Source organism: Ranitomeya variabilis, chromosome 6, assembly GCF_051348905.1.
Source record: "Ranitomeya variabilis isolate aRanVar5 chromosome 6, aRanVar5.hap1, whole genome shotgun sequence".
Lineage (NCBI taxonomy): Eukaryota > Metazoa > Chordata > Amphibia > Anura > Dendrobatidae > Ranitomeya > Ranitomeya variabilis.
Window position 1 is genome coordinate 71,604,168 of NC_135237.1, and position 25,405 is coordinate 71,629,572.

Here is a 25,405-nt window from a genome sequence, read left to right on the forward strand (position 1 = left end):
AGAGATTTAACATGTAAATGTGTTTCTCTGCTGGTTTTCACATTGTATTCTCTGTGATATATACAAAAATTGAATAAAAATGTAAAACGTCAAATTAAATATATTTGTAAATGGTTGCAACAATGGATACAAAAATATTTCAACATTATTTCACTTTTACAGATTTAAATCTCATTAACAAAATGAAATATAATGGGTGAGCTGTTACCTTGCATAAACCTGTTTGCTTAGATTAGGTAGTTTAGTCTTCTACTGGAAATAGATTGTAAATTCATTTAAGCAATTACATTTTTGGAGTATAATATTCCAATAACATGCAAAAACAATTCAATAGAATTTTACAATTTGTGAAAGAAAAGGAACTATTTAGGACTTGGAGTAATGTCTCTTATGATTATGTAATTCCATGTACACAGCATGTATTGAAATAATGTGCAATTTAAGATAGTTGCATTTTCATTTGTATCTCCAAATATAATAATGAAATCAGCCTTTGCTAAATGAATATCTGTCATCTCAAGTTTTAAAATGATGCAATAGAAAAGCGATCGTGATTAGCGTCATTGGCGCCATTACTCCCTGATGGTTATAATTTAATTTGCATTCTTGCTTTGACACAGGTGTAATTAAGTTTCTTTTTTTGTATTTCCAGTGAAATAAGAAGTTTACACACATTCTTATCTAACTTTGCTTTACATAGCCAGGGGGAATGCTGCCGGCACAAAACTCACCAAAGATGTGAGAAATATTTACCTTTAAATCCCATTTTACATTATTCTCCGAGAACCTTGAAAAATGAGTGTGAGTTTTAAAAACCTAATAGTAACCTACAAACAATGTGTAGCTGAGATAAATTTATTGCTGCATAAAGCCTTGGTTGTAATTTTTCATAAAACACAATTATAATTATTATTATTATTATTATTATTATTATTATCATTACAATATATTGTCGATAGTTTTCTAAAGAAATAATTTTTTAATTAGTGATCTACTAGGGTGCCCCCAAAAAAGGCAAATGACAAATTTGTTCTTTTTTAAAGGGTTATCTGTGAAGGAATATTTATGTTCTATAATAATTTTCTATAATGTTTACATTCATATTCTCTGACTATGAGTTGATATTCAGTCTGGCAGTCTGGACACATAACCGCTGAAGCTCATCACTGATTGTAGTTTCATTGGTTGAAAAAAGACATAAGTACATTTTGTTCAACCTATAACCTAACATGTTGATCCAAAAGAACGCAAAAACCTCATGAAGCAGAAGCTTATTGCGCCATATTAGGGGAAAAATCCCTTTCCTACTCTACACAATGGTAATCAGTATAGTTGCAATGAGAAATTTTGGGCATCGACTCACCTCTTCCTTAATAAATTCTGCAACAACTTAGACCCAGACTTGGGTATACACAAACAAATTCCAATGAAAGAGTGTAAACTCCAACATAAGGATAAAAAACTTTATTTGTAATTCAATAGTTGAAATGCATCTTGCAAAAATCTGAATAAAGTGACAGTTGCAATCTACTTACATTTGTCACTATATTCTGATTTTCGCACAATGATTTTAAATCAATAATTCCAGTATTTAAAAAACACAACAATAGCCATATACAAGTGACATAATGAGTGTGACATGATACCAATCAGGGCCGCCATCAGGGCATTACTGTCCTTAATGCTGTATGGGGGTCGGTGAGCAGCAGTAAAAAGGGGGCCTGCAGGTCCGGGGCCCCACTCTTGTGCTTTTGCTCACCGGGCCCCATCATGTACTAAAGTGCTCTGCACTGTGGCACACATGTCGGTGCTGGGGCCCAAGAGCTTTCTCAGAGCTATGCACAGCTGTCCTTGATATCTGTGCAGCTCCCCATCCTTCCATTTTCTCTGTACTTCTGGTCAGGTGAAAGCGTATGCACCGACATGTACCAGATGCTGGAAGCAGAGCTGTGTCTGCTGGGGAATGACTGAGATAAGTATAAAACTTTTTTGCTTTCTTTATAAAATGAATTAAATGGATGAGGGTAGGAGGAGGGGGACTGCAAATGATGAAATGGGGGAGTGAGACTGCACATGATGAAGTGGGGGTGAGGAGAACTGCCCGTGATAAAATGGGGGGGAGTGACATGGCACATCATGAAGTTGGGGGTAAGGGGGACTGCACATGATGAAGTGGGTGGTAAGGGGGACTGCACATGATGAAGTGGGGGAAGGGTACTGCACATGATGAAGTGGAGGGGTAAGGGAGACTACACATGATGAAGTAGAGGGGTAAGGGAGACTACACATGATGAAGAGGGGAAGGAGACTGCACAAGATGAAATGGGGGAAGGGGGACTGCACATGATGAAGTTGGGGAAGGGGACTGCACATGATGGACTGGGGGCAAGGCGGACTGCACATGATGATGTGGAGGGGTAAGGGGAACTGCAAATGATGAAGTGAGGGTAAGGGGGACTGCGCATGATGATGTGGGGGGAAGGGGACTGCACATCATGAGGTGGGTAAGTAAGGGAGACTGTACATGATGAAGTGAGAGGGAAGGGGTCTGCACATGATGAAGTGGGGTGATAAGGGGGACTGCACATGATGAAGTGGGGGAAGAGAACTGCACATGATGAAGTGTGGGGGAAGGGGACTGAACATCATGAAGTGGGGTGGTAAGGGGGAATGCACATGATGAAGTGGGGGGAAGAAGACTGCACATGATGAAGTGGGGTAAAGGGGGCTGTACATGATGAAGTTGGAGGAAGGGGACTGCAGATGATGAAGTGGGGTGGTAAGGGGGACTGCACATGATGAAGTGGGGTAAAGTGGACTGCACATGATGAAGTGGAGGAAGGGGACTGCACCTCATGAAGTGGGGAAGTAAGGGAGACTGCGCATGATGAAGTGAGGGGGAATGGGACTGCACACGATGAAGTGGGGTGGTAAAGGGGACTGCACATGATGAAGTGGGGGGAAGAACACTGCACATGATGAAGTGGGGTAAAGGGGACAGTATATGATGAAGTTGGGGAAGGGGACTGTAGATGATGAAGTGGGGGGTAAGGGGGACTGCACATGATGAAGTGAGGGGAAAGCGGACTGCATATGATGAAGTGGGGGTAAGGGGGACTGTACATGATGAAGTGGGAGAAGACGACTGTACATGGTGAAGTGGGGGAAGGGGGACTTTACATGATGAAGTGGGGGAAGGGGACTTCACATGATGAAGTGGGGGAAAGGAGACTGCACATGATAAAGTGGGGAGGTAAGGGGGCCTGCACATGATGAAGTGGGGGGAAGAGGACTGCAAATGTTGAAGTGGGGTGGTAAGGGGGACTGCACATGGTAAAGTGAGGGAAGAGGAATGCACATGAAGTGGGTTAAAGGAGACTGCACATGATGAAGTTGGGGGAAGGAGACTGCACATGATCAAGTGGGGGTAAGGGGAACAGCACATGATAAAGTGGGGGTAAGGGAACTGCACATGATGAAATGGGGGAAGGGAACTGCACATGATGAAGTGGAGGTAAGGGGACTGCACATGATGAAGTGGGGGGTAAAGGGGACTGCACATGATGAAGTGGGGGTTAAAGGGGACTGCAAATGATGATGTGAGGAGGAAGGGGTCTGCACATGATGAAGTGGGGTGGTAAGGGGGACTGCACATGATGAATTGGGGGAAGAGAACTGCACATGATGAAGTGTAGTAAAGGGGACTGCACATGATGAAGTGGAGGAAGGGGACTGCACATCATGAAGTGGGGAAGTAAGGGAGACTGCACATGATGAAGTGAGGGGGAAGGGGTCTGCACATGATGACGTGGGGTGCTCAAGAGTTTACATACCCAGGCAGAATTTTTGCTTTCTTGGCCTTTTTTAACCCCTTCATGACCCAGCCTATTTTGACCTTAATGACCTCGCCATTTTTTGCAATTCTGACCAGTGTCCCTTTATGAGGTAATAACTCAGGAACGCTTCAACGGAATCTAGCGATTCTGATTGTTTTTTCGTGACATATTGGGCTTCATGTTAGTGGTAAATTTAGGTCGATAATTTCTGCGTTTATTTGTGAAAAAAACAGAAATTTGGAGAAAATTTTGAAAATTTTGCAATTTTCACATTTTGAATTTTTATTCTGTTAAACCAGAGAGTTATGTGACACAAAATAGTTAATAAATAACATTTCCCACATGTCTACTTTACATCAGCACAATTTTGGAAACAACATTTTTTTTTGCTAGGAAGTTATAAGGGTTAAAATTTGACCAGTGATTTCTCATTTTTACAACAAAATTTACAAAACCATTTATTTTAGGGACCACCTCACATTTGAAGTCAGTTTGAGGGTTCTATATGGCTGAAAATACCCAAAAGTTACACCATTCTAAAAACTGCACCCCTCAAGGTGCTCAAAACCACATTCAAGAAGTTTATTAACCCTTCAGGTGTTTCACAGCAGCAGAAGCAACATGGAAGGAAAAAATGAACATTTAACTTTTTAGTCACAAAAATGATTTTTAGCAACAATTTTCTTATTTTCCCAAGGGTAAAAGGAGAAACTTGACCACGAAAGTTGTTGTCCAATTTGTTCTGAGTACGCTGATACCTCATATGTGGGGGTAAACCACTGTTTGGGCGCACGGCAGAACTCGGAAGGGAAGGAGCGCCATTTGACTTTTTGAATGAAAAATTGGCTCCAATCTTTAGCGGACACCATGTCGCGTTTGGAGAGCCCCGTGTGCCTAAACATTGGAGCTCCCCCACAAGTGACCCCATTTTGGAAACTAGATGCCCCAAGGAACTTATCTAGATGCATATGGAGCACTTTAAACCCTCAGGTGCTTCACAAATTGATCCGTAAAAATGAAGAAGTACTTTTTTTTCTCAAAAAATTTATTTTAGCCTCAATTTTTTCATTTTCACATGGGCAACAGGATAAAATGGATCCTAAAATTTGTTGGGCAATTTCTCCTGAGTACGCGGATACCTCATATGTGGTGGTAAACCACTGTTTGGGCGCACGGCAAGGCTCGGAAGGGAAGGCGCACCATTTGACTTTTTGAATGGAAAATTAGCTCCAATCGTTAGCGGACACCATGTCGCGTTTGGAGAGCCCCTGTGTGCCTAAACATTGGAGCTCCCCCACAAGTGACCCCATTTTGGAAACTAGACCTCCCAAGGAACTAATCTAGATGCATAGTGAGCACTTTAAACCAACAAGTTCTTCACAGAAGTTTATAACGCAGACCTTACCCAAAGTGCAACACTAACCCTAAGTGCAACCCTAACCCTAAGTGCAACCCTAACCCTAAGTGCAACCCTAACCCTAACCCTACCCCTAACCCTAACCCTAATGGAAAAAAAAAAAATTATATTTTCTGTATTTTATTATTGTCCCTACCTATGGGGGTGATAAAAGGGTGGTTTATTTACTATTTTTTTATTTTGATCGCTGTGATAGAACCTATCACAGCGACCAAAATGTACAGGGAACGAATCTGCCGGCCGGCAGATTCGGCGGGCGCACTGTTGTGAAATTGGATTTTGGGCTCCCCCGGTGGCCACTGGTGGAATTGAACTGGTGTGCATCATCCTCTCTGTTCACCTGTTTCCATCAGGATGTGGGAGTCGCTATTTAGCCTTGCTCCTCTGTCACTTCCATGCCGGTCAACATTGTAATCAGAAGCCTTTCTGTGCATGTTCCTGCTTCTAGACAACTCCCAGCTAAGTTGGACTTAGTCCTTGTTTGTTTTTGCATTTTGTTCCAGTTCACAGCTGTAGTTTCGTTTCTGTGTCTGGAAAGCTCTTGTGATCTGAAATTGCCACTCTGATGTTATGAGTTAATACTAGAGTCTTAAAGTAATTTCAGGATGGTGTTTTGATAGGGTTTTCAGCTGACCATGAAAGTGTCCTTTCTGTCTTCCTGCTATCTAGTAAGCGGACCTCAATTTTGCTAAACCTATTTTCATACTACGTTTGTCATTTCATCTAAAATCACCGCCAATATTTGTGGGGGCCTCTGTCTGCCTTTCGGGGAAATTTCTCTAGAGGTGAGCCAGGACTATATTTTCCTCTGCCAGGATTAGTTAGTCCTCCGGCCGGCGCTGGGCGTCTAGGGATAAAACGCAGGCTACGCTACCCGGCTACTGTTAGTTGTGCGGCAGGTTTAGTTCATGGTCAGTTTAGTTTCCATCCTTCCAAGAGCTAGTTCTTATGTTTGCTGGGCTATGTTCTCTTGCCATTGAGAACCAAAACAGTTTGACCGGCCAAAAAGGGTTAAATTAATTGACAGAGAAAGGAGAGAAAAGAGAAGTCTGCTGAAGTTTTTTTTTTTTTTTTTTTTTCCTTCAGTTCTGAGTGTGCTTGTAATTGAATCTCTTGCAAGTCTGCCTATATTGCAGCCTTTCTCTCTCTCTCTCCTTCTAATCCTGGAATGGCTCTGTGTTCACCTGTTTAAAATGGATATTCAGAGTTTAGCTGCAGGTTTGAATAATCTCACCACGAAAGTTCAAAATTTACAAGATTTTGATGTTCATGTTCCTATATCTGAACCTAGAATTCCTTTGCCTGAATTTTTCTCGGGGAATAGATCTTGCTTTCAAAATTTCAAAAATAATTGCAAGTTGTTTTTGTCCCTGAAATCTCGCTCTGCTGGAGATCCTGCTCAGCAGGTCAGGATTGTGATTTCCTTGCTCCGGGGCGACCCTCAGGATTGGGCTTTTGCATTGGCTCCAGGGGATCCTGCGTTGCTCAATGTGGATGCGTTTTTTCTGGCCTTGGGGTTGCTTTATGAGGAACCTCAGTTAGAACTTCAGGCGGAAAAGGCCTTGATGTCCCTATCTCAGGGGCAAGACGAAGTTGAAATATACTGCCAGAAATTCCGTAAATGGGCTGTGCTTACTCAGTGGAATGAGTGCGCCCTGGCGGCGAATTTCAGAGAGGGTCTCTCTGATGCCATTAAGGATGTTATGGTGGGGTTCCCTGTGCCTGCGGGTCTGAATGAGTCCATGACAATGGCTATCCAGATCGAAAGGCGTCTGCGGGAGCGCAAACCTGTGCACCATTTGGCGGTGTCTACTGAGAAGACGCCAGAGAATATGCAATGTGATAGAATTCTGTCCAGAAGTGAACGGCAGAATTTTAGACGAAAAAATGGGTTGTGCTTCTATTGCGGTGATTCAACTCATGTTATATCAGCATGCTCTAAGCGTACTAAGAAGCTTGATAAGTCTGTTTCAATTGGCACTTTACAGTCTAAGTTTATTCTATCTGTGACCCTGATTTGTTCTTTATCATCTATTACCGCGGATGCCTATGTCGACTCTGGCGCCGCTTTGAGTCTTATGGATTGGTCCTTTGCCTAACGCTGTGGGTATGATTTGGAGCCTCTTGAAACTCCTATACCCCTGAAGGGGATTGACTCCACCCCATTGGCTAGCAATAAACCACAATACTGGACACAAGTAACTATGCGGATTAATCCGGATCACCAGGAGATTATTCGCTTTCTTGTGCTGTATAACCTACATGATGTGTTGGTGCTTGGATTGCCATGGCTGCAATCTCATAACCCAGTCCTTGACTGGAAAGCTATGTCTGTGTTAAGCTGGGGATGTAAGGGGACGCATGGGGACGTACCTGTGGTTTCCATTTCATCATCTATTCCCTCTGAGATTCCTGAATTCTTGACTGAATATCGTGACGTTTTTGAAGAACCTAAGCTTGGTTCATTACCTCCGCACCGGGAGTGTGATTGTGCCATAGATTTGATTCCGGGTAGTAAATACCCTAAGGGTCGTTTATTTAATCTGTCTGTGCCTGAACATGCGGCTATGCGAGAATATATAAAGGAGTCCTTGGAAAAGGGACATATTCGTCCTTCGTCATCTCCCTTAGGAGCCGGTTTTTTCTTTGTGGCTAAGAAAGATGGCTCTTTGAGGCCGTGCATTGATTATCGGCTTTTGAATAAAATCACGGTTAAATATCAATATCCGTTGCCACTGCTGACTGATTTGTTTGCTCGCATAAAGGGGGCCAAGTGGTTCTCTAAGATAGATCTCCGTGGGGCGTATAATTTGGTGCGAATTAAGCAGGGGGATGAGTGGAAAACCGCATTTAATACGCCCGAGGGCCACTTTGAGTATTTGGTGATGCCTTTTGGTCTTTCAAATGCCCCTTCAGTCTTTCAGTCCTTTATGCATGACATTTTCCGTGATTATTTGGATAAATTTATGATTGTGTATCTGGATGATATTTTGATTTTTTCGGATGACTGGGACTCTCATGTCCAGCAGGTCAGGAGGGTTTTTCAGGTTTTGCGGTCTAATTCCTTGTGTGTGAAGGGTTCTAAGTGCGTTTTTGGGGTTCAAAAGATTTCCTTTTTGGGATATATTTTTTCCCCCTCTTCCATCGAGATGGATCCTGTCAAGGTTCAGGCTATTTGTGATTGGACGCAACCCTCTTCTCTTAAGAGTCTTCAGAAATTTTTGGGCTTTGCTAACTTTTATCGTCGATTTATTGCTGGTTTTTCTGATGTTGTTAAACCATTGACTGATTTGACTAAGAAGGGTGCTGATGTTGCTGATTGGTCCCCTGCTGCTGTGGAGGCCTTTCGGGAGCTTAAGCGCCGCTTTTCTTCCGCCCCTGTGTTGCATCAGCCTGATGTTGCTCTTCCTTTTCAGGTTGAGGTCGACGCTTCTGAAATCGGAGCTGGGGCGGTTTTGTCGCAGAGAAGTTCCGATTGCTCCGTGATGAGACCTTGTGCTTTTTTCTCGCGTAAATTTTCGCCCGCCGAGCGGAATTATGATGTTGGGAATCGGGAGCTTTTGGCCATGAAGTGGGCTTTTGAGGAGTGGCGTCATTGGCTTGAGGGGGCTAGACATCAGGTGGTGGTATTGACTGACCACAAAAATCTAATTTATCTTGAGTCCGCCAGACGCCTGAATCCTAGACATGCGCGCTGGTCGTTGTTTTTCTCTCAGTTTAATTTTGTGGTGTCCTACCTGCCGGGTTCTAAGAATGTTAAGGCGGATGCCCTTTCTAGGAGTTTTGAGCCTGACTCCCCTGGTAATTCTGAACCTACAGGTATCCTTAAGGATGGAGTGATATTGTCTGCCGTTTCTCCAGACCTGCGGCGGGCCTTGCAGGAGTTTCAGGCGGATAGACCTGATCGTTGCCCACCTGGTAGACTGTTTGTTCCTGATGATTGGACCAGTAAAGTCATTTCTGAGGTTCATTCTTCTGCGTTGGCAGGTCATCCTGGAATCTTTGGTACCAGGGATTTGGTGGCAAGGTCCTTCTGGTGGCCTTCCCTGTCTCGAGATGTGCGAGGCTTCGTGCAGTCTTGTGACGTTTGTGCTCGGGCCAAGCCTTGTTGTTCTCGGGCTAGTGGATTGTTGTTGCCCTTGCCTATCCCGAAGAGGCCCTGGACGCACATCTCGATGGATTTTATTTCGGATCTTCCTGTTTCTCAGAAGATGTCTGTCATCTGGGTGGTGTGTGATCGTTTCTCTAAGATGGTCCATTTGGTTCCCCTGCCTAAGTTGCCTTCTTCTTCCGAGTTGGTTCCTCTGTTGTTTCAAAATGTGGTCCGTTTGCATGGTATTCCGGAGAATATCGTTTCTGACAGAGGTACCCAATTCGTGTCTAGATTTTGGCGAGCATTCTGTGCTAGGATGGGCATAGATTTGTCTTTCTCGTCTGCTTTCCATCCTCAGACTAATGGCCAGACCGAGCGGACGAATCAGACCTTGGAGACACATTTGAGGTGTTTTGTGTCTGCAGATCAGGATGATTGGGTTGCTTTTTTGCCTTTAGCGGAGTTTGCCCTCAATAATCGGGCCAGCTCTGCCACCTTGGTGTCTCCCTTTTTCTGTAATTCGGGGTTTGATCCTCGATTTTCTTCTGGTCAGGTGGAATCTTTGGATTGTCCTGGAGTGGATGCTGTGGTGGAGAGGTTGCATCAGATTTGGGGGCAGGTAGTGGACAATTTGAAGTTGTCCCAGGAGAAGACTCAGCTTTTTGCCAACCGCCGGCGTCGGGTTGGTCCTCGGCTTTGTGTTGGGGACTTGGTGTGGTTGTCTTCTCGTTTTGTCCCTATGAGGGTTTCTTCTCCCAAGTTTAAGCCTCGGTTCATCGGCCCGTACAAGATATTGGAGATTCTTAACCCTGTGTCCTTCCGTTTGGACCTCCCTGCATCTTTTTCTATTCATAATGTTTTTCATCGGTCATTATTGCGCAGGTATGAGGTACCGGTTGTGCCTTCCGTTGAGCCTCCTGCTCCGGTGTTGGTTGAGGGCGAGTTGGAGTACGTTGTGGAAAAAATCTTGGACTCCCATGTTTCCAGACGGAAACTCCAGTATCTGGTCAAATGGAAGGGATACGGTCAGGAGGATAATTCTTGGGTGACTGCCTCTGATGTTCATGCCTCTGATTTGGTCCGTGCCTTTCATAGGGCTCATCCTGATCGCCCTGGTGGTTCTGGTGAGGGTTCGGTGCCCCCTCCTTGAGGGGGGGGTACTGTTGTGAAATTGGATTTTGGGCTCCCCCGGTGGCCACTGGTGGAATTGAACTGGTGTGCATCATCCTCTCTGTTCACCTGTTTCCATCAGGATGTGGGAGTCGCTATTTAGCCTTGCTCCTCTGTCACTTCCATGCCGGTCAACATTGTAATCAGAAGCCTTTCTGTGCATGTTCCTGCTTCTAGACAACTCCCAGCTAAGTTGGACTTAGTCCTTGTTTGTTTTTGCATTTTGTTCCAGTTCACAGCTGTAGTTTCGTTTCTGTGTCTGGAAAGCTCTTGTGATCTGAAATTGCCACTCTGATGTTATGAGTTAATACTAGAGTCTTAAAGTAATTTCAGGATGGTGTTTTGATAGGGTTTTCAGCTGACCATGAAAGTGTCCTTTCTGTCTTCCTGCTATCTAGTAAGCGGACCTCAATTTTGCTAAACCTATTTTCATACTACGTTTGTCATTTCATCTAAAATCACCGCCAATATTTGTGGGGGCCTCTGTCTGCCTTTCGGGGAAATTTCTCTAGAGGTGAGCCAGGACTATATTTTCCTCTGCCAGGATTAGTTAGTCCTCCGGCCGGCGCTGGGCGTCTAGGGATAAAACGCAGGCTACGCTACCCGGCTACTGTTAGTTGTGCGGCAGGTTTAGTTCATGGTCAGTTTAGTTTCCATCCTTCCAAGAGTTAGTTCTTATGTTTGCTGGGCTATGTTCTCTTGCCATTGAGAACCATAACAGCGCACTACGCATGCGCCCGCCATTTTCCAAGATGGTGGCGCCCATGGAGAAGACAGACGGACACCGAGAGGGACATTGGAGCTCGGTAAGTATGGGGGGGTGGGATCGGAGCACGGGGGGGAGCGGACAGGAGGACGGGGGAGCGGACAGGAGGACGGAGGGGAGCGGACAGGAGGACGGGGCAGAAAGGACGACTGGGGAGGCCATCTGTGGCAGTGGGGGGGCAGATCGGGGTCTCCAGCCATGGCAGATGCTATTGCAGCATTGGCCATGGCTGGATTGTAATATTTCACCATTTTTATAGGTGAAATATTACAAATCGCTCTGATTGGCTGTTGAAAGTGAAACAGCCAATCAGAGTGATCGTAGCCACGGGGGGGTGAAGACACCCCCCATGGGCTGAAGTACCACTCCCCCTGTCCCTGCAGATCAGGTGAAATTGGAGTTAACCCTTTCACCCGATCTGCAGGGACGCGATCATTCCATGATGCCACATAGGCGTCACAGGTCGGATTGGCACCGACTTTCATGACGCCTACGTGGCGTCAAAGGTCGGGAAGGGGTTAAGGGAATATGAATGATGACTAGTGATGAGCGAAAATACTCGGTACTCGAGATTTCTCGAGCACGCTCGGGTGACCTCCAAGAATTTGTAAGTACTCGGGAAATCTCGAGTACTGAGTGTATTCGCTCATCACTAATGATAACACCAAAACTTTTTCTCCACTCATGACTATTGTGTGGGTGAAGCTATTTATTGTCAAACTACTGGGTCTTCTCTTTTTAAATCATAATTCCAACCCAAAACATCCAAATGACTCTGATGAAAAGTTAATATATTTTGGTGATTTTGGCCTGATAACATGCACAGAAGTTGACACAAATGGGTTTGAATGGCTACTAGGGGTAACATCCTTCCCTGTGACCTGTTTGCATGTAATCAGTGTGTATGCAGAAAAGGTGAGAGAGTTTCTGGGATCTAGACAGACTCTTACATCATTCATCCAGCCACTGATGTTTCTGGATTTTGAGCCATAGGGAAAGCAAAATAATTGTCAATGGATCTGGTCCAAAGTCATGGACAGACTGGGAAGCATGTAGCTCAGGGAAATAGGCAGTGGTGTCACCCACTGACAGTGCTGGCACCAATTGTGGACCTTGGCCTTTGGCACAGAGTTGGGTGCTTAGATGACATGTGTCTGATCATGCTGGTGGTTAGGCTCTTAGTGGTCAGGCCCTTGCTGATCTCAGCATGGCACAGGTTGCAAATGATTATTTTTTTTGTTTCAGAGCACTCTAAAAAAGTGTCAGACTGAAGAACACCTAACTCTTTGATGAAGAAATTCAGGAGTTTCGTTGCTCTGCGGAACAATCAACTGCCTTCTCCCTCTGGTCACCTTACTGCCTCATAATGTTTGTTTTGTTGAGGCCAATCCTTCCCCCTTGGTGACCTCATTCTACACCGCCACTCCCTGTCCTCCGGACTTGGTGACTTAACAACAACCTGACTTTTCAGCAACTGTGTCTCATTATCATCTTCCTCCTTATATAAAAACATGCCATTCCCCACCATCATTTTCTTGTGGCCATGACTGCTCTAAGTTTTGTGCATCACTAAACAGCAAGTCCTCCTGTCTCTCTTCCAACATGCAGGGTGAGATGCCACAATCAAGATGCAATGTTGCGAAGAGCCCCTCGGAGTGTCCTAGTATGGGGTCATTAGTCATCTGGGACTCAACATGTTGGGAGGGAGGAGGATCAGAGTGATGATGAAGTGATCAAGACTATTGGTGTTAGGTGTCAAGTTCCTGCTGCTGCACAGGGGGAATCTTGAACCATGTTCGCTGCGGTCTCCCATTCTTCTTCAGCCGCAGTGGAACCTGCTCAGCAGAGACGTCGGTCCCAGCACCTGGCTTGGACAGATACTGCACGTTTGGCTACTGCTGCCCTTCCAGGTTCAGCCATTATAACCAGTACTGTTCGGCGGCTAGCTGGCGCTCCTGGGACTAAGTCCTGCTTTTCTCCTGAGCAAGCCCAAGGGAAGACCTCTCATTGGGTCGGGGGTTACACGCTCAGGTCCTGTAGCAGCTCCCATTGGTCCACTAGGAAGGTCCTGGAGAGCTACAACTATAAAAGGTTCACATGGCCACACGGCCATGCACTAGTATCATTTGTGTTTGGCTGTTGCCAGTGGATATTCTAACACTCAGTTAATATGTGGTGTGAGTCTGTTTAGCTTTGAGGCTGTACACTCAGGCAGGCAGCTAGCGTCAGTGGGGGCAATTAGCCTTGGCTTAGCATCTGGTTCCTTCATGTGTGCGGTTAGCACAGAAGAGTTCCAGAGCAAGCACAACCCTATTTAGGGTATTAATCTCTGTGTACAGCGCGACTCTGTGAGGCAACAGAGCTCACCTTCATTTCACATGGGGTGAAGTTTAACCCAAATGTGAGCTTAGTGTCCATCCGCCATTACTTTGCAGCAGGTATCTCTGCATGGTGGACCCGGGCTACGAACGCACCTTGTATCAATCTCTCTATTACTTGGTGCATTCCGCTAGCCCTAACAATTGGCTGGTGAGATTGGACTGTGTGAAAAACTGGATGGTGATGCCAAGTATATTGGAAGCATTATCTGCTATCCAACCGACCACCTGTTCACACTGGCTTCAGAACTGGTGTACCTTGCCACCTTGCAAAGTGGGACAGGAACCTATGTGTCGTGGATGGGCATGTTTCTTATGCCCCAGCAACAGGAGTAGTCACACCTGCCCCAAGTCCTTGGCATCCGCATGCACCATCATCATCAGCACTTCCCCATCCCTTTCCACATGCCTTACGCATTTCATTTTTAATTTAAAAAAAGGTCACCTGCAGCAATCAAAGAGGTTTTTTGGAGTGTTATTTGACACTGAAATGTAGCACAGACCACGTAATAGTATGTGGATGAGTTATTAAATGCAGAAAAATGTTTTAACTCTTTTTTGGACTGTCATATACCACCAAAATGTACCACAGACCTCATAGTATCTAGATGAGTAACTAATTCCAGAAAAATATTTCAATGATTTTTTGAACTGCTATGTAACACCGAAGTGAACACATAATAGTATATGAATGAGTAAATGAATACAGAAAAATTTTTCAACGTTGTTTGGAGTGTTATATACCACCTTAATGTCACAGAAAGCACTTTATGCTTTATGGATGACTATTTGAATCTAGACAAATTTTCAATCCTTTTTTGGAGGTTTAGATACCATCGAAATGTACCCCAGATGAAGTAAAATTCTATGGATGAGTTAGAGAATGCAGAAAAATATTTCAACACTTTTTTGGACTGTTATGTATCACTGAAATGCACCACGGACCACATAATAGCATATGTATGAGTAATTGAACACAGAATACATTTTCAACGATTTTTAGAGTGCTATTTGCCACCAAAATATACTACAGACCACTTAATGGTATATACATGAGTAATTTAATGCAGAAAAATGTTTCAATGCTTTTTTGGAGGGTTAGATACCACCAAAATGTACCCCAGATGCTTTAGTACTCTATGGATTAGTTGGTGAATACAGAAAAATGTTTCAACGTTTTTTTGGATTGTTATGTATTACTGAAATGTACCACCTAGATGCTCGAGTGATATCTGAGCATCACTGACCACTTTTGCTGATCCCAACTAATTAGCAATTAAACTGATCATCATTGATCTCATCTATGGTCATCTTTTTATTGAAAGGGCAAACTTGCAGCCATTTTCAACATTGTTGTTATAGGTTGGCTTGATAGACCAGTGACTTTTTCTTCAAGCTTATCGGCTGTGTTACTTTGACATATTTACTTCTAAAATTGCTTCTTTATGTATTCTGCATTTTTTTTATGTAATTTGCCGCATTTTGGTTTGCTATTTTCCCATATTCTTTCAGTTTTGATTTTTTTTTCATGTGGTCTACCCTTTTTTGAACGTCTCCTACAAATATAGTTTACATAACACAAAATATGTAAAATATTTTCAATAGCTCAATTTTTTATTTTATTTCAAACTATGATAGAAAAATGTGAAAACATTAAAGAGCCATTTATATATTTTGCCCTTGATAATAAGCTGAACAACATAAAAGGTTTGTGCTGAATTAATTATGAAAAACTCACTATGATTTTAATAATTTACTAAATAATAACTGTTCACATTGTCGACATATACTGAATTCATTGACCTAATGCTATCACGCATCAGAGCTCTTTATGGTAATGACTTGCAGATTATGAGGTTAATAAATGACTCAGATGTTTTCAGTACAATTTGTTTTCTAAATTCTTTTACAGGACATGCAAAGCATCAGATATAGCATATCATTAAAGCACCACTCCAGCATTCTTTTTAGTATTTAATTGCTGAAGTGGTGCCACTAATGTAAGTTCCCTGACCCTAGTATTATATTCAAAAGCTGCTGTCTTCAGCTCTTCTTGGTGCCACTTCAGTCCCGATCTGTCATCTTATGACAGCAACTTCTGACTAACCGGATGTCAGAGGTGTAATGGTCATGGGTAGGGTTGAGCGAAACGGGTCGGCAATTTTCAGAAGTCGCCGACTTTTGGCAAAGTCAGGTTTCATGAAACCCGACCCGACCCCTGTGTGGGGTTGGCCATGAAGTCGGTGATCTTCTGAATCTGGAATCGGAATTCCGATACCGATTCCCGATATGTTTAAGATATCGGGAATTGGTATCGGAATTCAGATTTAAGTGTAAAATAAAGAATTAAAATAAAAAATATCGCTATACTTACCCTCTGATGCGCCCTGGTACTAAGCGGGAACCTTCCTTCCTTAGAATCAGCCTTCCAGGACCTTGCGGTGACGTCGCGGCGATGTCGCGGCTTGTGATTGGTCACGCGGCCGCCCATGTGACCGCTCGCGCGACCAATCACAAGCCGCGACGTCACCGTGACGTCACCGAAGGTCCTGGAAGGGCTGATTCTTAGGAAGGAAGGCTGCCGGAAAGAAGCAGGGCGCGTCCGAGGGTGAGTATATACCTAATAGGAATATACTCACCCTCGGCTTCTTTCCGGCAGCCTTCCTTCCTAAGAATCAGCCCTTCCAGGACCTTCGGTGACGTCACGGTGACGTCGCGGCTTGTGATTGGTCGCGCAAGCGGTCACATGGGCGGCCGCGCGACCAATCACAAGCCGCGACGTCACCGCGACGTCACCGCAAGGTCCTGGAAGGCTGATTCTAAGGAAGGAAGGTTCCCGCTGAGTACCAGGGCGCATCAGAGGGTAAGTATGGCGATATTTTTTATTTTAATTCTTTATTTTACACTTAAATATGGATCCCAGGGCCTGAAGGAGAGTTTCCGCTCCTTCAGACCCTGGGAACCATTGGAAACCCAATGCACTGCATTGGGTTTCGAGTTTCGGCCGACCCCGACTTTTTTATAGGATCGGCCGATTTCACTCGACCCGACTTTTGAAAAAGTCGCGTTTCGTGAAACCCGACCCGATCCTATAAATGTAAAGGTCGCTCAACCCTAGTCATGGGCTGTCAATGTAAGTATATGAGCGCCTCCTTCTGGCTTTCATAGACTTACATTGAGAAGTGACTTCCGGATCCCCCAGCAAGCACTGGAGAGATCCAGCAGATAAAAACTGGAAAAAGACTACCAGAGTGGTGCTGATAACAGAAGAAGACGGCAGCTGGCAAATTGTATAGATAATTAGATAATGGCATCTTTTGTGCTTTGTTTTGGCCATCACTTTTCAAAGTAAGTTTTTAAAAACTGACAACAATCTTAACTTTTGTCAGGAAATGGGATTATTATTAACATTATTTATATATATTTTTTATAGTGCCATTTACTCCATGACGCTTAACATGTGTAAAGGGGTATACAAAATAAAAAGCAAGTTCAGTAATCTTAAGCAATACAAGTCACAACTGGTCTAGGAGAAGAGAGGAGAGGACGCTGCCCGCGAGGGCTCACATTTTACAAGGGACGGGTGAGGATACAATAGGTGAGGGTAGAGCTGGTCATGTAGCAGCTTGATGGATACTGCAGGTTGTAGTCTTGTGGGAAGAGATAGGTCTTCAGGTTCCTTTTGAAGGTTTCCATGGTAGGCGAGAGTCTGATATGTTGAGGTAGAGAGATCCAGAGTAGGGGGGATGCAAGGGAGAAATCTTGTATGCGATTGTGGGAAGAGGAGATAAGAGGGAAGTAGAAAAGGAGATCTTGTGAGGATCGGATGTTGCGTGCAGCAAAGTAACGGGAGACAAGATCACAGATGTATGGAGGAAATAAGTTGTGGATGGCTTTGTATGCCATGGTTAAGGTTTTGAACTGGAGTCTCTGGGTAATGGGGAGCCAGTGAAGGGATTGACAGAGGGGGCAGGCCAGGGAACAGCGGGGTGATAAGTGAATTAGTCGAGCAGCAGAGTTTAGAATAGATTGGAGGGGTGTGAGAGTGTAAGAAGAGAGACCACAGAGCAGGAGGGGCGGTGGTCAAGACAGGAGATGATAAGTGCATGGACTAGGGTTTTTGCAGATTTTTAGTTGAGGAATGTATGGATCCGGAAAATATTTTTGAGTTGAAGTTGGCAGGAAGTGGAAAGGGCTTGGATATGTAGTTTGAAGGAGAATTTGTGGGACTGGGGAGAGTGAGCAGCCACTTACTTTAATGGATAGGTCTGTTGGGGGAGTCGAGTGAGATGGGGGAAAGATGATGAATTCTGTTTTGTCCATATTAAGTTTTAGAAATACTGTATAGCGGAGAAGAAGGATGAAATAATGGACAGACATTGTGGGATTTTGGTTAGTAAGGAGGTGATGTCTGGTCCAGAGCTGTAGCTCTGTGTGTCGTCAGCATAGAGGTGATACTGCAAGCTGTGAGATTCTATGAGCTGTCCCAGGCCAAAGGTGTAAATGGAGACGAGCAGTGGCCCTAGAATTGAATCTTGTGGGACTCCGACAGATAGGGGGCGAGGTGTGGAGGTGGTGTTTGAATGTGTGGTCTTTTAGATATGATGAGATCCAAGATGAGTCTATGATTCCAAGAGATGAGAGAATCTGTAGTAATAGGGAGTGGTCCACTGTGTCAAAGACAGAGAACAGGTCCAGGAGGAGGAGGAGGACAGAGTAGTGTTCCTTGGCTTTGACAGTCATTAAGTCATTGCTGACTTAAGTTAGGGCAGTTTCAGTGGAGTGATACAGTCGGAAGCCAGATTGTAAGCGGTCAAAGAGGGAGCTGGAAGAGAGGTGGGAGGACAATTCGAAATGGACATGTTTTTCCAGTAGTTTTGAGGCTTAGAGGAGAAGTGATATGGGGTGATAGCTAGATACTGAGGATGAGTCAAGAGTGGGCTTTTTGAGGATGGGTGTGATTGAGGCATGTTTGAAACATGACGGGAAAACACCAGTTGTTAGTGATAGGTTGAAGAGATGGGTAGTAACAAACTACCAATTTTACTATTAGTTTCTAAAAAAAAGTCACTTACAACCAAAAATGATGACCACCAAAAGAATATTGACAATATAATAAGAAGCTTTAACTACTGATCTAATTTCATTTGCTAATATATAACTATTTTTTTAAATCCTCCATAGCAAATAATTGTGTTTAAAACTCACAAACGAGTCTGCAAAATTTCAATTCTGCAGTTCCGCTTGAATTTGGCCAAGAAATTTGATTCGTTTCAAATGCATCCTGTATCCTATTATCCTCTGAGGTTTTTCCAGACCCCAGAGCATACTAAATGTAGGTTAAAAAAAACAAAAAAAACATGACACCCTCCTCACACAGGCTCTCATTTATCCAATTCCTATTTGGTTGAAAATCTCTTTAAGGTCACAGTCACACATTTACTATTTGGTCAGTATTTTACATCTGTATTTGTAAGCCAAAACCATGAGTGGAACAGTCAAAGGAAAAGTATCATAGAAACAAATGCACCATTAATGCATTTTTCACCCACTCCAGGTTTCGGCTTACAAATACTGATATAAAATAGTCACAAAATACTGAACGTGTGAACGTGGTGAGCGAAAGTTGCACAATCCTCTGCTCTGGTAAGAAAGTTTGTGTTTTTGGGCAAAGGAGATGTGTGCAACCATTTCTTATTGTAACTACATGATGGTTTATATAATGAAAATGATCTTTTTTCTATTATGGGACAACATTCATACATAGAAATAAGGAAATTGGATTAATCTGTCCCATCCAGTGTCTGGATGAGTATTGTATTGTTGTGTATAACTGTTAAGGGCAAACGTGTCATCTTATACATGCAGTCAGATCTTTAGACGTCATGGTATAGTGAAGGATAGAAAAGGAGAAGCTATGCTGGATGCTATTTAATTTGTGGGAAAAGTTTTATTATAACTTGCAGTTTATTCAGTGAAATCTCTAAGGTTTGTATGTACGATACCAATTGGTGATCCTGCCCAATGATGGACAGTTATTTCTGCATACAGGGACATACAGGGAAGACTGTCAATAACGAAAAAGCATCACCCACTTATGCACTCATGCATAAAAACACCAGGGATTTCAATGAATAAAAGGCAAATTTTACTAGAAATTTCCCTGAAAAATATATATCAACCTCATCAGCTCCTCTCCATATTATGCCTGCAAATCAGATATAATTTGCAACGTATCAGATTCCCTTTAACATTTTGGGTCTGCTCTCAAGTATTATGACTTGGCCGTAGAGTACTTCACATTCTTTGTCCATTAAAGGGGTTGTCCATCCATTTTTTTATTTGAACAATGGAACCAGCGTGCTTCTACATCACCGCTGTGGCAAGTGATTGGCTGCAGCAATCATGTGCTAGAAAATGGGGAGACGTGGAGGTGACCCGGGCAGCAATATGAAGACGCAGTAGGGTATCAGTAGATGTGTCATTTTAAAAATATTTTTAGACCACACAGCATTTTTTTTCCAAACAACTAAAACAATATACATATATGCATAGATGCCTTTTTATGCAATTTACACCTTTTTTGCTAGTAGTCTGTGTAGGCAAGTCAACCTGTCATAGTTAATACTCCTCACTCATGCTGTACACTGAAGGGAATCCTGTTTGCTATTTCAAACAGGTTATATGTTTTTAGGATCATCAGATTTATATATAACCCTGAGGTTTTCTGTTTCTTATAAAATAAAATTTGTGCATCTGAACCAGTAAAATTCCAGACTTCCATCAAATCTAGAATTTACCATGACACTGAAACCATTCTATGATTGGTTATCAGATTACTGGTATTTTAATCCATTGTGTGCTCAGCTAAAGAAATTTTTATAGGATTATTATTTTGGAATTTCGGTGAATATAAATCTTTATGGTGAATGTAACATATTGATCCAATATAGCAACCTTTCCTTGTTTAAGCTACAGTATATTTGATCAATTTTTATAAAATAGCATTTTAACTGTAAAAGAAAAAGTAAAACTTGTCAGTTACAGGATCAAATTGTGCTATTGTCATCAAAAATTGCATCAACAAGGGGTCATTATTTTTCCAGCAGTGTGCGGTAATTACTTACAGCTTTGTATATTAACACACACGACAGGAAGGACAAGCAGCTACGACACGTTATTATGGACTCTCATTTCAGTTTTCTTCTGGGATGCATTTTACAGAATATTAAACAAGTAAATGGCAATTTATATACAAAAGCTCCTTCAACCCACATAGTGTGGTGGTTTATTCATGCTGCTATGCTATATATATATATATATATATATATATATATATATATATATATATATATATATATATATATCTTGGTCAATCATACTCGGTGAAGTCCCTCCCAGCGCAAGGCTAGAGTCACAAAACCACATTTTTTATCATCCGAGAAAATGGGTCCAATTATACTAATCACACTCTGATTAAATTAAGGTATTCTCAGATGAGGTGAACATGAAAAAAATAATTTCCCCATCTTCTCCATTCTGTTATTCCATGAAAATCGGACTGTATTTGGATGTCATCCAAGTGCAGTTTTATTTTTCCACTGACTAATTGACTTGCATGTCTGAGTACAATACGATTAACAGATGCAAATCTTGCATGTTGTGAATTTCTCCTTGGACAGACTTGGCTTGAGGAAAAAGAATTGATCGGACATATGCAGGGCCTCATCAAATAACATTGGTCCAATACAGTCATTTGCCTGAGCCCTAACTGTGTATTGGGAAATGTCATTGACCTGTTGATGTCATGGGAAAGGCTGATTATTACAGTGTGGAGCATATATCAGGAAGCAGCAATATGTGCGTGTGTTTTGTAACTAAAAAGAGTGATGTACTGGATGGATGGGGTTGTGTATAGACAAGAATAAAATGATAAATTCCAACTCCTTGCAAAGCAAGACTATTGAAATAAAATAAAATTAGAGTCCACATTGCAAGAAAAATGGCAACATGTTTTGAACGCACTCGGATGTTTTTGTCTGATGTGTGTTTAGAGGGAGTTGAGAAGAGTGATACACTGCAGGATGGGGCTGTATATAAAGGCGCTGAGGAAGGTGAGTTGTTTGCTGCTTTCCACTGACCAATGATGTGAAACTTTAAATGTTGCTTTTTTATGTATATGATAGATTATCCTTTTTGCCATATGCATCAACAGAGCATCATTTTCACTTTCACATCACTGATCTCTCAGTAGCAGGCACAGAGTTCAGCACTGCCTAGTAATCACAAGCTCTGTTAGGGTACTGTCACACAGTGGCACTTTGATCGCTATGACGGTACGATTCGTGACTTCCAGCGATATACATACGATATCGCTGTGTCTGACACACTACTGCGATCAAGGACCCTGCTGAGAATCGTACGTCGTAGCAGATCGTTTGGAACTTTCTTTCGTCGCTGGATCTCCCGCTGTCATCGCTGGATCGTTGTGTGTGACAGCGATCCAGCGATGCATTCGCTTGTAACCAGGGTAAACATCGGGTTACTAAGAGCAGGGCCGCGCTTAGTAACCCGATGTTTACCCTGGTTACCAGCGTAAAAGTAAAAAAAAAAAAAACGTACATACTCACATTCCGGTGTCCTTCAGGTCCCTTGCAGTCTGCTTCCCGCTCTGACTTCTCTCCCGGCCGTAAGGCAGTACAGACCACAGCGGTGACGTCACCGCTGTGATCTGCTTTCACTTTACGGCGGCACTCAGTCAGAGCGGGAAGCAGACGGCAAGGGACCTGAAGGACACCGGAATGAGTATGTACGTTTTGTTTTTTTTTTTTTTACTTTTATGCTGGTAACCAGGGTAGACATCGGGTTACTAAGCACGGCCCTGCACTTAGTAACCCGATGTTTACCCTGGTTACCCGGGGCCCTCAGCATCGTTGGTCACTGGAGAGCGGTCTGTGTGACAGCTCTCCAGTGACCACACAACGACTTTCCAACGATCAAGGCCAGGTCGTATCGCTGGTCGTGATCATTGGAAAGTTGCAGAGTGTGACAGTACCCTTAGAGTATTGCCAGAGAGTACAGCTCTGCTATAAATCAGGTACGAATCTTGTGAAACCACACAGATAGCTGTGCTAATGTAGATTGCAAGAGATAAAACTCAGCCAGGCAGGATACTGAGTGTAAACAGAAGCATAAGGTGAATTCTACACTTAAATTAGCTTGGTGATAACTCGGGGAAGGTGGGGCTAGTAAGGAGCACACAGAAGAGTGAGGGGTCCGCAGCACTGAGGAGAAGCAAGTGTTAGAAATTTTTTGTTTGCTTAGTCTGTATATTAACACTAAATATGCATCTATTCTATTCAGCAGAGTGAAAAAAAAGTGATTATGGAAATAACCCTTTAATCAATATTAATTATTTCTTGCGCTGAAGAATCCTTAAACAACCACTTAATGGCAGCTTGTGAAATAAATTGTGGTCTGATGTAAACCTTCCACCCTTGTTAGTCATCCTTTTTGTGAATACTTCTGTTTGTACTAATGTAAAACCTTTGTCTTTGACAATAAGGCAGTTGACCAATATGCCTGCCATGGGGACTCTACATTATTAATATGCCATGTGCACAGACTTGTTTCCAGACAAGTAAGATATATATCAGTATATTGTATCCTTTTGACCCTCCCCATGAGGAGGTACAATTTATTGCTGGTACATTGCAGCTGACTTACATATTAGTTGTTCAATTATAATACCCAATGTCATCCTCTTTCCTCAGAGGTTAATGTTGACATTGAACACGTCATTGATGTATTTTGAGGATTATTTTCTGACATTTCATTAGAACTTGTTAACATATACACTGTTTAAAAAGAAATAAATGTAATGATTCACATTTATCTGCATACTCACTTGTTATATACAGAACATCAATCAGTCTAATCATGAAAAAAAGAGATATTGTTGTTTGTCGAGAGACTAAGAGGCGCCAGCTACAAATCAGGGAATCTGGCAATAGTAGCAAGAATAAGCATGATGCAATATTAATGCTCTTCTAAACATAAACAACAAATTGTCTCACATAAAACTGCACTAATGTCATTCATGGAAAAGTTTCCATCCTTAATTATATACTTTACAATGTAAGCCTGCAGGCAGCCCATCTGGGAGCCAGTTGAAAAGCAGGACCACCCTTACAACAACTTAGACCAAAAAATATTCTATGCTCAGTATAAAAAACACAACCAATATGCAGCAAACATAAAAAACACGACCAATAAGAGATGGAAAGTAACTGATTTCCCAGTGGAATGTGGACATCCAGCTGTGCTCTAAACTGACCTACAATTAGTTTCTCAATGTCACATCAAATATGTAGATATCTGACACGCAAAAGTAACTGACCACAAACACAGAAGCACAAAGCTTGGCATTCAAAAACATACTGGGCACAAAAAGCAGCAAAACAATCTCAAAGGACTCACGGACCCCACATCAGTCAATAATAAATGTGCCTATATATTAAGTAGATGATTAAGCAAATTATTCAATTTCAACTTTTTTTTTGAAATTTAGTGAAGCATTTATAAAGTAGGAAAAGTAAAACACTTATTCTAAAAGGCCAGCATGTGATCATAGCTATCACATGCTGTAATTCTGGCTCAGTAAGTTGGTGCCATGATGCCAGTAGTACGGCAAGTGACCTCTGAGATTGCTGATTGGCTGCAGTGCTTACTTGTTGGTCATTTGTAAACAAGACTGGGAAGACTACAGAGCCATCAGCTCTGGACTGTCAGGAGAAAGAATTGGTGTGTATATAATATTTTATAGCATTCAACTGGCCCACGACGACCAATCCACTTTCCAGGAAACTGTTTATGTAGGAATGCTCAGACCTGACGCCCAAAATGGTGCACACCACATTATAGGTGTCAGGTCCGAGCATTCCTACATGAACAGTTTCCTGGAAAGTGGATTGGTCGTCGTGGGCCAGTTGAACTGCCACCAAGGTCTCCCAATCTGACCCCCTTAGACTTTTATCTTTGGGGTCATCTGAAGGCAATTGTCCATGCGGTGAAGATACGAGATGTGCAGCATCTGAAACAATGGATACTGGAAGCCTGTGCTAGCATTTCTTCTGTGGTGTTGCTATCAGTGTGTCGAGAGTGGGAGAAGAGGGTTGCATTGACAATCCAACACAATGGGCAGCACTTTGAACACATTTTATAAGTAGTCATAAACTTGTAAATAACTCATGAAAGAATAAAATTACATTAAATCCAAGCACACCATTGTTGTTCTTGTGAAATTCGCAATAAGTTTGATGTGTCACATGACCCTCTTCCCATTGGAAAAAATAAAGTTGGATCCAAAATGGCCAACTTCAAAATGGCTAACTTCAAAATGGCCACCATGGTCACCACCCATCTTGAAAAGTTTCACCCCTCCCTATACTAATGTGCCACAAACAGGAAATTGATATCACCAACCATTCCCATTTTATTTAGGTGTATCCATATAAATGGCCCACCCTGTATTTAATACCAGTCATGACACTTGTTAGTTGACTTGAATTATTATGTTGATTGGGTTCTTTGTCCTATTTGGAATCTGTCATGTTACTTTATAACTCTTACTTTGCACATGTTATTGGTGCTACTTCTAGGAACATTCTCTTTTGGTGTATATGTGTATTTTGTATTTAAATCTTTTTTAAGTATATTTAATAAATTGTTAGCTTTTATGAGACC